This window comes from Condylura cristata, unplaced genomic scaffold (assembly GCF_000260355.1).
Source record: "Condylura cristata isolate star-nosed mole 26May11 unplaced genomic scaffold, ConCri1.0 scaffold00001, whole genome shotgun sequence".
In the NCBI taxonomy this organism is placed as follows: Eukaryota; Metazoa; Chordata; class Mammalia; order Eulipotyphla; family Talpidae; genus Condylura; species Condylura cristata.
In genome coordinates this window covers 7644772-7659659 of record NW_004567102.1, presented here as the reverse complement: position 1 = coordinate 7659659, position 14888 = coordinate 7644772, and the positions used below count along the sequence as shown (strand labels likewise).

Below are 14888 nucleotides of genomic sequence, written 5' to 3'. Positions count from 1 at the left end.
CTACCCAGCCATTCTGAACTTGCTCAAGGAAGCAAGAAATCCACTATCATTCACCTTTCCGTTATCCAAGCAGAGACTTTGTTCTGGGGATTTTCCATGATGAATGTTGACCTCAGACTGCTTTTCTCTTAGTCTCCTAAGGGGCATCTGGGGCCCTTCCCCACCTGCCAGGGTCATTCTGGGGTTCCTAGAACTTAGTACATAGGTGCTCGGGATACACACAGTATCCCAAAGCCCACAGTATCTTCAAAGGCTTGTATTGACCATTAGAAAAAAGCATGCTGAACAGCCAGGTGACAGGCTCCTAGGCCAATGCTCAGATCAGGTGAGGCAAACATGTTTTGAAAAATAAAGCAGTTGTCCTGAGAGTGACCCATGGTGCAAGAAATGATCCATCCAGGTCCAGCCCCCCCCACCCACCCCGGAATATCCATATTTCCTTTCCCGAGCTGGGGAAACTTACTGATGGCTACTGGGTTCTCTGGGGAACCTGGGACTTGGCCGTCTCGCCAGCATCTCTGGGTGTCCTGTCCCCTTAGCCGTGCCATCCTTCTGCTTCATTGGCTCCTCAGAGCAGCTCCATCTCCATTCTGGTGTCTGCTTGGTCTGTCTCCGTGTTTAGGTTCTGGTTCTCTCATGGGTGACTCTGGCCCTCCTGGGAACTCAGAAACTCATACTTGGGCTTCCTACCCTTCCATGGGTCCCCTACCTGTGGTATCCAGAATCACAAATAAGCAAAGAAGAAGATACCCTCCTTTTTTCACCTCCACCTATTTCTAACATATGTTCCTTCTACTCATCTCTTCCTCCTTCCTTTCCTACTCATTTCTCCTCCTTTCCCCATCCACCCTTTTTTCCTGTCTCTTGTTTCTTGCCAACCCACTCTAATACATCCTGAGTATTATCCTAGCATACCCTTCTCCCCTCAGGCTGCCTAGAATCCCTGCAGGAAAGGGCCTATCTTTCAGTGTCTGCAGTGTGCTAATCTGGCAATTTTCCTGGGTGCACATGGAGAGGGTATGCAGCATATGAGGACAGGATACCCTGGCTCCTTCAGCTAGGCAGCCCCCACGATGTGCATAGAAAAGGCAGCGTGTGATATCACAAATTTATGCAGGTGAGCCAGTCCTGAGCGGCAGACACCCATCCTCATGCCACGTATGCCTCCCTGTGGGTGGCTCAGACAGGTGCATGGGAGGTGTTAGCCACTGGGAGAAAAGACATGGGTTGGGACTTTCCCCCTGCCCCTGGGCTTCCAGCTGGAATCTCAAAGTTTCATTTCCTCAGTGGGAAAGGTACATGTACCCTATGGGAAGCCCAGTAAGACAATGCCCATTCTTCCTTCCCAGGAACTGGTTGCGAATCTCCATGGGTAGAGAGGACCCAGGCCATCAGATGCTAACCAAACCCACCGTCAACGTCAGCTTGCCTTAAGGACTCAATAAACTGTCACGTTCCTTGGACAAATAAATGTACTCTCTCCTTTTCCTGATATGATACATGAGGGTCTCTTCCAACGAGGGAAAAGTGTCGAGCAAACAGTTGGCGCCACTGCACACCCCATGAGTTGCTGTGATACGAACAGTCTAGTGTGTGTGCATGCACTGAGTGATCCTTTCGATCCTCACTGGGGTGAAGAATGGGAGCTGGGAACAGGGGTTGTGTGCGATCCTCCCAGCCCCCAACCGCAGCCCAGGGCCAGCGCGCTCAGGCTTTTTCTCCTGCAGGCAAGTGGCTGAAGACTGCAGGGCGCGCTCCGCACGTGAGGCGGCAGCACTCGCGCGGCCGCTGCAGCGCAGCCAGGCCGCCCGGCTCGCCCTGCCCAAGGGCTGCCCTCTCCGCGGGGCCGCCGAACTCGCCCTTCCCTTGCGGCTCCCAGGGCCCAAGCTCAGCAGCCGCAGTCCCCGACGCGGCCAAATCCCACTCGATCCCCTTTGCTCGGGCCCGGCTAGCCAGCCCGCTACCCTTGCGGTCCCGGCGCCACCCCTCGCCGGGACCGTGAATCCGTCGGCTTTCCGCCGCGGTGTTGGTGGGCGCTGAAGGGGCTGCGCTCGGCGGCCGGGCGTTGGGCGAGGAGCTGGCTCCCGGTTCCTGCAGCTCCGCGGGTCGCCACTGGGGGTTGCAGCGCCGGAGAGCTCGTTGGGGACCGTGCGCACGGCTCCCGGTTCCCGGGTGCCTCCGTCCGGCCGCTGAGCTGTCTCCACCGCTGGCCCCGCGCTGCCGCCGCAGCCCGCCTGGCTCCCTCCCGGATCTGTGCGTGTGATCGCTGTGCGTGTGAGTGTGACGGGCGCGCGCGCGCGTGCGCGCGCGGGGGGCAGTGTGCACGCGGGGAGTGCGGGGGAGTGTGTTTGTGTGTGTGTGTGGGGGTGTGAGTGCCTGGCTCGCTCTTGCTGAGACACACACACTCACACACACACATACACACAACCCTCTAGCTCGTCTGAACTTGAAGGCACCCCACATTCCAAGATGCCCGAGGTTCCCGGGAATGCCTAGGGTGCTTCTATCTGGAGACTCCTACCAGTATCTTCCTAGGGAGGGATTTTCCTTTTTCTTTCTTTCTTTTCTTTTCTTTTTTTTTTCCCTCTTTTTTAAAATCTGGAAGAGAAGAGAGCAAGTTGTGCTTTTTCCTCCCTTCTTGCTAAATGCCATGGATATAACTGAATAAGCCGCTCGGGGCTCTCCCTCGTGGACGTCCGAGGCCACCATCTGCCAGCGTTTGCCGAAGCCGGAGGGCTTAGCTAGAGCCTGTCTAGGGCGGGGAAGGATGCGTGGTCGAACCGGGGAACCCGGGCACCCTGCGGAGCCGGCCTTGGTGCCTCCCAGCCTGGGTTAGATGCTGCCTCGCCCAGGTGAGTGGTCGCCGCTGCCGCGATTCTGCGATCCGATCCCCGGCGGCGTCTGCCTGAGCTGGGCGCTGGGCTGAACGCACCCGGGGGAACCCGGAACTTTGCATCCCTTTCTTTTTCTCCTTAGCACTCCCCTCACCCAGTACCTGTGCAGACACCTTCTTGACTTTTCCTTCATCCTTACCGCGGGAGGTTTCCTTTTCTCTTTTTTTCTTTCTTTTTCTTTTTCCTGATAGTGGGGGCTGCAATCGGCAAGGGGCAGCGAGAGCGGGTTCTTGTGAGGCCAGAGAGACCTGGCGCCGCAGGTAGATGGAAACCTTGAAAGCAGCAGGAGAACTTTGCCGCCAGACCACTCTGTTGCATCTCTTCACACGGGAGGCCTGGCGAGAGCTCTTGGTGGGGGCTGGGTCCGGATGCCAGGGCTCCCTGTGTTCCGTGGGCTGGGGAGGGTGGGGTAGAGCCCCGCGCCTGGGGTAGATTCAGCGCCAATGGAGGGAAGGAAGGCATTGCAGTTTGGGGAAGCAGGTAGGGCAGACGCAGGGGCTATCCTGGCCTCAGGCAGAAGACAAGGAGATCAGGGGGATTGTGTGTGTAGAGCTTGGGGCATTTGAATGGCATGATGAAGCAATATGGAAACTGGCATTAACCATGCCTGGTTGGTAGGTCCCTCTCCCACCCAGCCCTGCCCTAGTTCTAGGGTCGGCCTGGGCAGGGAGGGGGGAGAGCCATGCAGTGTGAGGCCAGCATTATCTTGCTGTGCACAGATCCTGGTGGGAACAGGGAGGTATCTTGCCCATCTTCTTGTCACCCCCATACAAAGGACATAGGCAGTGAGTTGGAGGGAGACAGAGCCCCTGAAAGCCAGAGCCTGAGAGAGAAAGACAAGGAGCCTGAGCAGAGACCGCAGAGGGACTGAGCCACGCCACACCAAGTGCATGCAGACACAGCCAGCAGAGCAGCAGACAGACCCTTCCCAAGGGGAGCTGGGGGCTGTGGGCACCCTGCACTCTGAGCCAGAGTTAGGGGCATGGTGCCCACCCTCTCCCCCACCACCGTGGAGTGTTGAGGGAGTGTGTGAGAAGGGCTCCTGCTGTGGTTGCAAGGCAGCTCAGCTTTGTGGGGTTGGGGGAGGGGGCTGCTTCAGGAAATTGACCCCCCATGGCTGGGGAGGAGCAAAGCTTAGAGGAAAATTGCTAGTCTCTGGGCTGTGAAGTTCCCAGAGACCAGAACAGGCGGTTCTGGGTGGGCTGATGCAAGTGGGTGGGGGCTGATTTGGAACTCCTGGTGGGGAGTCAGAAGCAAGGATTATGGGGAAACTGGGAGCAAAGAACCCTTGTCTCCTGGTCTGCCCAGCACTGACTACCATCCTCTATGAGCTCAGCCCCCTGTGGGACCTGCTTGGACCTGGAGGCCGAAGGGGGTGAGGATTGTGCAGGGAGGACTCAAAAGCTTTGAGAGCCAGCCTTGGTCCAGGCTTCTCGGTCCGGGTCAGCTACTGGGGCCTGCGCTGACCCTGGAATGGCATCCTCCCCTCCAGACTTGGAGAGGGCTGACTTTCAGCTCTCTCCTGAGGCTCCTCGCTTGCTTCGGCTCAGCCCTCCTTCCCAGCCCTCGACTGAGAGTTTCTGGTCTAATTCCTGCCTGGGAATGTAATTATTATCTCCCTGCCCTTGCCCAGGGGAATAAAAACAGCAAACCTGGCATTTCTGTCCCAGCTCCTCGCTCCAACTCCAGCTCCAGACTGGACTGGGGACCCTGGTGCCATGGCTCAGATGCCCTGCTTTCTATGGTGCCAGTTCTTTTCCCAGTTCCAGAAATCTCAGAAGCTGGGGAGGGAGCTTCCAGGAGGCCAGACTGAGGCAGAGAAGGAGAATGGATGAGGTGGGGACACAGATGGTCAGTGGGGCCACTGTCAGGAGCAAGCAGCCTGTGGCCATCCCCACTTGGGTTTGATGAGCATGAGAATCACCTTTCTGGGCCTTGACTGCAGCTCTGAAGTAAAATAGAAAAGCCAGGGGTTCTGACCTCCAACTGGCAGCTTGGCTATTCTCTCAGGTTGGTGGGAGGGAACAGGGTCTGGCCACCTTCAGGAAGTCTGTGGTCCTGCCCTGGGAGGAGTGCAGTTGTGGGCAGCTGAGGCTTTCTGGTTCTGATGGCCCAGGCTTCTAGACCCAAAGCAGAGACAAGGAGTGAAAACCACCCCGAGGTGGCAAAGCAGGACTGGACCTTGCAAAAAACAACAAGTTTGGCATGCTGTGATTTTTCTTTGGTAGGTGTGGAGTTTTAAGATCTGGAGTATTTGGAGGGGTAAAGTTGTTATATAATAGAGTACAGTTTGAGCTTGAGGGTTTGGGTTCAAATTCTGGCTCTGCTACATCTTTGTTCCTTCATTACTTGAGCCAGTATGTTCCCACCCACTGAAATACGCGTGTGTGCCTGCCAGGTGTGTATGACCTGCGGCTTGTCCTGGTTCCCCAAGCCTCCTTTCAGATCTGGAGCCGTGTTTGATTGGAGGAAGAGTTGAGAGAGAGAGGCTCTCAGAGGCATACGAGGCAGTACCCCCAGTCTCCCTTACTAGGAGGAATTTGATGCCAGCACAATAAGCTGATCGTTAAAAGATTCCAGGAAGCCCTCCAGAAAACTTCAGGAATTGGTATTTCAGAAGTAAATGTCACCTCTGGGGCTGTGACACCTGCTTCCCTTCCTTTCGTTTGCTTTGGATTTTTATGGTCGGACACATTTGCAGAGGAATCGTGGCTCTGTGTTTTACAAGTGTCATCTGTCACCCTTTTCTCTCTGAGGCTTGAGTGTGAAATATCCCCAGAACCTAACTCAGCCTTCTCTTGCCTGATGCTGGTTCTCACTGTCTGGAGAGGGGTCTCGGAGGAGGGTGTCAGGTCCAAGGCAGGTGCATGGCACAGCTCCTTCTGGGGTCTGTGCAGGGCCTGTGATTGAACCTAGGCTGACCTGCTGAGTTGGGAGGCACACCCCAACAGAAAGAGGGGCACAGCCCTATGGACTTAGCAGAAGCTGACTAATGAACTAACTAGAAGAGCAGTGGAGAAAGAATTCTATTCATAATAGGTAGGCCAAAAAATGGATATTTTTAGGGAGCTGGGAGTTCAGTTTGGCAATAGGGGCCAGAGAGAGTAGCCATGTCCTACCTATCCATAGTAAGAGCAATCAGGAGGACTTCTTGGAAGAGGTGAAGATTTTAGAAATAGCAAAACTCCACAAAAGTGCATAGAGAGAAGATTTTGTTTTCTCTTTATAGGTCACTGGAGATTTAGAGAATTTCTGGGGTGAGGAACTGAACAAGTAGAACGGATGCTCTGAGAAATATCTTCAGATTCATCAGAACTAGATCCTTCAAAGAAACGGTCTCTTGATTGCTTATTTATTCAGATATATAAGGACTAGCTCCTTCAAAAGATAATTTCTTGATTGCTTATTATGTGCCAGACACAGTGCTAAGAGTTTCGCATTATTATCTCATTGAATTCTCACAATTCTATGAAATTGCCCGCATTATTACCTCCACTTTACAGATGAGAAAACCAAGGCTCAGAGAAGTTGCCAGGTAGCTAGCTAGCAAGTGGCTCAGTCATCACTCAACTCTTCATGTCTGCCTATATTCAAAGCCTGTCCTCTTCAGTCGCCTCTACTGCACTCCTCACAGCTGGCCCCCTCTAAGCCCCACTGGCCTTCTGACCTGGCTGAGGAGGTGACCTCAGAGCTTCTATCCCAGAAGCCCATGGAGCTCAGTCTCCTGCATGGGCATCCCTGCCTGCCTGCCCACCACTTAACCCACCATTTTAAAACCTCACATCAAACCATCAGCACCATTTTTCTGGCCAGGACGGAAGATGGGACCCTGGGCCAGCACTGGACTTTGAATCAGGCGACTCAATCCCTCATTTACATGATTTGGAGGCAAATGTCTTTACTCCACCGAGGCCCAGTCTCCTTACTGATGAATGAAGATGCTAATGCAGACTCCCCCGGGTGATGCTGGGAGGGCAGCAGTTATGAAAATGTCTTATATCTTGAGCTCTTTGGCACTTGGGGCTGTTTGTGGCCCCTTCCTAATTTAGGCTAAGTAACTAAAATGTCAAGAGTGTTAAAGGTGTGGTCTAATATATCAATTCCATGTGGGACTGCAATTAACCAGCAAGACAACAGGTTAGCCAAGTGGGCACTGTATCAGGCACAGAACCTGACACAGAACTTGCAGGAGTGGGGCTTGTGGTGGTAGGAACTGCAGGGGGAGGGGACGTCAGTGGTGGGAGCTGGGATGGGACGCACTGACACACCATTTACTTTGGCAGTCAGGTGACCTTGTGGAAGCTTTGGCATCAGAGTGAGGAGCAGAGGGCATTTTGTGGAAGCAGTTTCCTTAGGCAGGTATTTCTCAACCTTTATTTCATTATTGCTCTATCCAAGGAGCCCGTTTGGACACTTTTCACCAAAAAGATGTTTTCTAGTTGCATTCCCCCATGAAATTTTAATGCCACTGATATAGTGTCTATCCCTTTATGGACTGTTTGTTCAGACTTGATGTACAGAAAGTAAATTTTTTCACCCCTGCCAAGAACAAATGTTTGCCCCTTGGGGGCGCTGTTGCCTCCATTGAAAAGGCAGCCTTAGTGAGAACAGGCTTGGACTAGAGAAAGGTGGATTCCTGAGGCAGGAGGATCTAGGAGGTGTGGAAGAGGATCTGTTCACCCTGGAATGTCACCAGCCATGTGTGTCCAGGGACCAGCCCATGACGCTGCTGGGACAGGCCAGTGACCCAAATGCCAGCCCTCGCAGCTGGTGTAGATGAGGTGGGGGCAGGTTGGGACGCCCTGCCTTAGGACTTGAGGCTAGTCGTTGAACACAGGGTGAAAAAAAAGGACGTGGAAAGCCAGAGACTCGAGACAACTGTGAACGGGCTTGCCTGTTGCTAAACTGTCCAGTCCAAATGCACCAATCAAGCTCAGGCAATGCACGGCCTGTCGGTGTCACAATCTATTTGTCTTTGTTCTGGGTGATTCCCTTGCAGTGTAGCTGAAGGTGTGTAGGTGTGCAGTCCTGCTCAGCTTGAGTGTGGCCTTGCCTCATTTGGATAGACCTTGGTTTGCTTTCTTGAATGTCCCCCTAGGATCAAGGCTAAAGGAGACCAGAGACTTAGGTGTTCAACAGTGTCTGGCCGGATGAAGCGAGAAAATCGGGCTCTTGTAATTTGTCAACCTGCTTAGGTCTCCTTGCAGGAGTCCTGAAATCTAATGGAACACAAAATCTTCAAGTGGGGCCTTTAGAATTCAGGGCATTTACTACTGGCCACCTGCAGGAGCTAAGCCACAGCCAGAATGCCCAGACCCAATTCAAGCGCAGAAGGCAGGACTCACACCTTCTCCCCTTTGCATTTCCCTCCTGGACAGTCCCCTTTCTATATACCCCTTGGTGCACCCACTGTGGCCTCTGCCAACATAGCGCTCCTTCCTCTCACCTTGACACAGGCCACAGATGAGCTTCATGGGGACCCAAGATCTCTGGTGCTCCCATCTCCACTACTCTGTGCTCACTCCTGACTCCTTCTCCCCCAAAGTGGGCACTTTCCCTCCCAGTCAACCTTCTCATCCAGTCCCCAGTAAAGGCAGCTTTAGTCAAGAGCAGAGGGAGTGAGGGATTTACTACAGTAAATCTAACTAACATTGGGGATAAATGGGGACCCTACTTCAGAGTGGTCATAAAGTGGATCTTGCTGTTACAGGGTCCTGGTCCCTGAAATGTGTGACACAGTCTGCAGGGACATAGAGGAGTTTGGGGAGTGCATGAGCGAGGCTCAGGCTCTGGCTTGGGTCTAGTCCATGCGAGAAGGTTGGCAGTGCCGGGGAGGCATGCCTGACTTTTTGACTACCTGTGAAATTTCCTGGAAACCCAACAAGGGGTATAAGAAGTGGTTTTGATTCTAAAAAGTTATTGAAGAGTCCTTGATGGCAAAGTTGACTCAGTCATTGGTCGCTTGACTCAGTGTCCTCCAGAGTGAAGCCAATTTAGTTCCCAGAAGGTCCCGAGGCAGGAAGGAGGGATGGATGGTGACCTGGGGCCATGGAAGCAAGAGTTAGAGATCTTTGTGTAGAGCTGAGCCCTGAGCCCTCTGTGGAGGACTCCAGCATGCTAAGTTTGGCACAGCGCCTCTTTCAACTCTGCGGGGGACTTGCTGGAAGGCGTGGGGCTGCCCTCTCCCCTGGGTCCTCAACCGTAGAATAGGGGCTGTGTGAGCTCTCAAGTCCCTTACAGGCCAGCAAACAGCTTCAGAGGAGGATTCATCTGCTGAGCCAACAGGCCCTGGAAGTGACTTTCCCTTCAGCCTCCCTCTCATCCTTCTCTCCTTTCAGAGGTGCTGACTTGCCTCAGCTTGGTGCTGCTTGCCTCAGCTTGGTGCTCTCCCTCTGCCACTGTGCTTTCTCAACACCAATACTGGGCTTATTTTTGAATGATCAGCATCCCAGCGCTGCAGAGTGAATGGAGGTTTTTCCTTCCTACTCTTACTGCAAATCGTGCATGCACATACTCACGCTCACACATACTCACCCCATGCACACATACACGCTCACCTGCCTGCACAGACACACTTCTATAAGTTCACACATGCTTGCTTGCATGCACAAACATGCCTGTCTACTCACACACACTCACCCACATGAACACTCATACACCCTTGAATGCAACCACACTCATTCACATGCTCATCTACTCCTGCATGCTCACACATTCACTTGTGTGCACACACACAGGTTCACACACACACACTTCCCACAAGTACACACATGTTCACATACTCATACACACATGCCCCTGGACTCACATATGTCCACCTCAAATGTTTCCACAGCTGCTCAAAAGCACACGCACACACCCACATCGAATGCCTGATCATCATTCATCCATTTGCACATCATCACACTCACACACATGCTGTCTCACACAGACACAGCCATACACACACACACCATATACCTGAAAAACAATGCACACGTGTACATACACACTCATGTCCCCACATACAGTCACACACACATAAACGCATAAACTCTCCCACACACCTATATGTATTCACATCCACCCTTCAATGTATGCACATTTATACACACCTGCACAAAATATATCCATGCATATACTGAAGCGTACACACATGCGTTCAGGCATGCACACCCATTTACACACTCTCACACATATTCACATACAGGCACTCACACATCATATACATGCGCACACACTGACATGCTCTCTTGTCCACGGCCTCAGCTTCTTATCCAGCCCTGTGGGGCACTAGGCACTTTACAAAGAGCATTTCTGTGTGTGGCCTCCTGCAGGTCCCGTGGCCATCCGAGCTCAGCAGGGCCTGCTGTTGTCTTCCTCCCTGTCTGGATGAAGAACCAGGCCCGTATTTTAGCCAGGCCATGCAGGAAGCAGAGCCAGCAGGAGAACCCACAGCTCTGGGCTCCATCAGGTCTGCGGGTGATGTGTTGCTGGGAGATCTCTGGGAGACAGAAAGGTGCTATTTTGTCCTTGGATGAACAATGGGAGGCCAGGCACTGGGGGGGTCCACCCCTGGGTGATGGAGCCCATTTTCTCTGTGGGGACACCAGCATGCTCCCGTGACTGTTTGGTAGTCAGTCTTCCTGCCTGCAGTTCCTGCCTGCTCTCAGAAGCTTTGATATCAGTCCCCCAGCAATTGAGAGCTGCAGCCCTGTGGTCAGCCCCTGGGCCTTCCAGCCTCAGAAAGTCTCATTTCTGCTGAGGTCAAGTGCAGGAGAAGACTGAACCATCTGTCCTGAAAGGTCAAGGAGACCCTCTCATGCCCATGTCTCACGAAGCCTATTAGTGGCCAGGGTCAGGGATGGACATCGTGAATGTGCCTCAACTCACTCACACCATTTTCATGCCCCAGCTCATCCCCTTATGAGGCTCTAACTTCTGTGTTTTGTTGCTTGTGTGGGAGTGAGGCTTCCTTCCATTCCTTCTAAAGTGTCTCTTCTACCCTGTCCAAGCTGTACGGTCAGCAGAGCCTGCTAGGTTAGGATTTGGTCACTATCTATCCTTTTGTGACTTGCTGGCCAGCAGTCTGATGATTCAGTTTAATTCAGCAGCAGTTATTAAGCACGTACTGGGAGCTATGCAGAAGGCCAGATGCTGCAAAGAAGAAGCATTTCTCCTGCCCACAAGTGCACACAGTCCTCCATCTCATCTATCATTTGGCTTATCCTGCTGCAGATTTTTCAGCCCTGCCTATGGCAGGGCTTGGTGGAGGTGAGGGGTGGTGGAGTGTTCCTTCACCTGCACTCCCATGCACATGTGTGTGTGTGTTCACACTCAGGACTCAGCTGAAGGTCACTCATGATTAACCCCTCGATGTAAAGATGACCCTGGTGGTGGCAATACGGTGGCAGTGATGAAGACTTAAGAAATACACTTGCAATCTGCTTTCTCAGACCCCTCCCAGCCCCACTACTAAACTGATATCTAACCCCCTCAACAAAATACAAACTGATGGGATGAAGAGATTTGGGGGTCATGGTCCCAGTTTAGGGGCAGCTAGCCTTAAAAGAACCATTTAATCCTCCTCTTAGCCTGTTTATTTGTGTCACAGGGGGACCCTAGAATAGACATAAATCCCAGAGCTGCAGCTTCTAAGCATAAGACAGGTGAAGACCATCATGCTGGGGGAGGATGGCTTCCCAGACCTCAGATCTGGGCTTGTGGTTGCTGGCAGGGCAGTGGCACAGAGAGCTTACAAGTGGGCAAGGCCAGCTTCTTATACCTGAGAAGTCTTCACTTTGCTGTGGTGGAAGGCCCATTTTGGGTCCCGGAAGTTCAGGTCTAAGTGAGGTGGGACAGATAAACGCACCCCGTACCTGGGAAGACTGGGTAGGCACTGAGCTATGTGGGTGAATTGTTCTTAGGGAGGAAACGTGTGTGGCCCTGAGGCCTGAATCTGGAACTTACAGTATGTTCTGCTTTCCTGGTAGTGTGAGCTTGAGCAGGTTACTCTGTGACTCAGTTTCCCCCTTTGTGCAGTGGGGTTAATGACAGTGCCCAGCTCACGAAGCTGCTAGGCGAATTCAATGAGTTACACACTAGACAGTGCCAAGAGTGGTTCCCAGCCACAGACAGCACAGAGAGCACTGCAGAAGTTGTTTTTGCTCCTTGAGAGAGGATGGCAAGCCCTCACCTGGAGAAGTGTGACTGGGGGTCCGCTGAGCTGATACAACTTTCTAGCAACCACTCCTGAAATTGTACAGTGACTCTCTGGAAATTTCACAGTACATGCCAATGATCTCTTTGGACCATCCCCACAATGCTAAGAGGCAGGAACGAATGATGTTGTGATCATATCTGTTTTATCTGTGGGGAAACTGAGGCATAAAAGTTACTAAGTAGTTCCTGGCCCAGAATTTTCATTATTCCTTGTGACCACCATGTGACCAGCTGAGAGAGCTGTGGAATGTCACAGAGGAGGGTTTGGGTGTAGGTGATTGATGGGTTCTGAACTGGTCTTCCCCCTGGGCCTTATTCATGCTGGGATCAGATTGCTGGGGACATCAGCCATGGGGTAGGAAGAAGATGCCATAGGCCAGGTCCCGCACCTCTGTGGCATGGCATGGGGGAAAGGCAGGCTGGGCTTACAATACAGGACTGAGTGGGGGGAGTGGCAGGGTCATAGAACATGTTTATTGGGAGCCTTTGGAAACCATCATGAATGTTCTGGGTGGGGGTGGGTTGGCCTTGTGCTGGGGCCCCAAAGGGGTGGTCTAGGGCTCATTCTGTCCAGGAAGAAGGCATCTGGCTCAGCTTGACCTGTGTGTGGAGGGAATGGCGGAGAGGACAGCCCTCTGTAGCAGATTCCTGCCCCAACCTAACACTCACTCCTCAGGCCTCATCCTAGTGGTGAGAAGAGGAATTTCCTGCATCTGTTAGAGCTGGGAAAGTATCTGGGGTAAGAAAATGGGCTTGGCAGGGGGTGCGAAGCCCTCTAATGGGGATAAACCAGGGCTGGAGGAAATGCTTGTGGGGGTTTTGGGGTATGTGAATGAGCTGTGGCCCTTTCTAGAGGTGCAACGGGTTAGGACCAACACTGCGAGCTAGCTGCAGTCGCTTCAGCATAAGTTTGATCCCCAGCCGCGGAGGTGACCCACATGGTGCAACAGACCTCTCCTGACCCGCCCACTGTCCCTCTCAGCAGTGTACTTCATCAGTTGGCCTGTTTTGTTCCCCACTCTGTCTCTGAGGAAGCCTCTCACCACCCTTGCACCTCTGGCTTGTACCTCAGTTTTGTATGCATAAATAGTAAGTCCTTAAAAAAAAGGGGAATGCGTTGTGGGGTTGGTGTCTAGAGCCGACATGAGATGTTGATGGAGGTGAGTGTGTGCAGGTGGCGGGGGTGAGGTGGTGAAGGCAGAAGGCAGCAAGAGCAGATAGGGAGGGGACAGGCCCTGGGGCCACCTGTCCTCCTGGCACAAAGCCAGACTGCCCACAACCTCAAGCCCAATCCCCATCTCTTGGGGGGAAGTCCAGGCCCCAAACTCATTTCCAGGACTATGTGATCAGCTTGCTCATAAATCTCAGCCATGTAAATACGGCATATAATTGCAAGGCACCGCAGGTAAGGTGGCTCTGGGACACAGCCCGGGCAGGGAGAGAGGGCCATGGATCATGGGTTACAGAGGGGGCCGGCAGGCTGCGCTGGTGGCTGGCCTGACTCGGGGTGTGAGTTATCTCGGGCTGGGCCCCCCTCCACCCCCCATGCTGCTGCTCTGTGGCGCCAGGCTGATATTTACTGTATATTGGTTTTTAAATTACAGTGCAGCATTGATTCCCTGCTCTTGAAGTTCAAGCCTCACTCACTGTCCCTGTCTGCTCGGCCTCTCTCTGCCTCTCCTCCCTTTTCCCCATCTGTCTTGTCTCTGTCTCAATGCAGGTTTTAATGCAGAGTATTATCTTACATTGTATCATGTTACCCCATGGCATTATGTTTGTATTACCTTATATTTATTAGCATCTACATTATATTCCCGTTCTGGCCTACCCGTTCTACATTATATTCCCGTTCTGGGGTTTTTTTAAAGCTGGACTTGCGGCCCTTGTTACCCACTTTGCCCCTGTGATGGTGACCAAGTGGGGCAAGCAGAGTTGTCTCCATTTAAAGGTGAGGAAATTGAAGAGAGGCTAATGGACTGACCAGGTCAGGCTTGGATTGAATTATATTCTATTAAGCCATCAGTATAATGGCTACTGGGATTGCAGGCCCATGGTGGACTTCAATGAAAACTTTCTGTACTCATTGTGTCCCCAGATTTGTCCTGTGGGGGTGGTCACCTGGTAACTGGTAACTGCCTGTTACCAGTTCATCTCACAGGTGAGGAAACTGGGGTGCAGAAAGCTGAGGTGCTTGTGCAGGGTTAGTAAGAGGGCGGAGCTCAGCCCCAACCTAAGCAGCCCGGCTCCTGCCTGACTCTCTCACCCATGATTCAAGCTGTCACACGTTGCGATCCCCAAGTTGGGGTGAGGGCAAGAAGGTGGGGACAGTGATGGGATGGCTCCATGGTGCTCTGAGGACCAGAACGCCTTCACTTTCTGCAATAGTTCTGCTGTATCCAAAGGAAAGACTTGGGATCTTTTGGTAGCTGGAGATATCCCTGGGGTGGGGGGGTCACACTCCTGGGACTCTGCCATCTGTCCTTAGGAAAGGAGGGGCACAGAGCAGAACTAGTGGAATTCCCCATGGGTGACTTGCTGTCTGCTGTCCCCTCTCCTATGTCCATGCAGGAGGCTGCTGTCCCACCTCCAGCTGTCTCTCATCTGTGCAAGTTCATTCAGTGTGAGTTTGATCCCCGCCCCAAGCTGACCCACATGGTGTGGCAGACCTCTACTGTCTCGCCTGCTGCTCCCCTCAGCAGTGTACTTTGCCTGTTCTGCACCCCACCCCACTCTGTCTCTGATGAAACCTCTTACAATGCCTGCACCTCACCCTTTGGGTTTGGGCTCCAATCC

At 52.8% G+C, this 14888-nt stretch overlaps 1 protein-coding gene across 2 annotated transcripts in view; it reads left to right on the top strand.

Annotated features, from left to right (window-relative positions):
• The first annotated feature begins 2229 nt into the window (after nt 1-2229).
• Nucleotides 2230-14888, top strand: part of LRFN2 (leucine rich repeat and fibronectin type III domain containing 2) — a 189651-nt gene continuing 176992 nt past the window's right edge. Inside the window, exon 1 of one of the 2 annotated variants that reach the window (XM_012722278.1) lies at nt 2230-2274. The gene's annotated coding sequence lies outside the window, so the exon portion shown is untranslated. Of the gene's footprint in view, nt 2275-2343; nt 2853-14888 lie in introns of those variants that run through there. The other variant, XM_012722273.1, reaches the window with a different exon arrangement.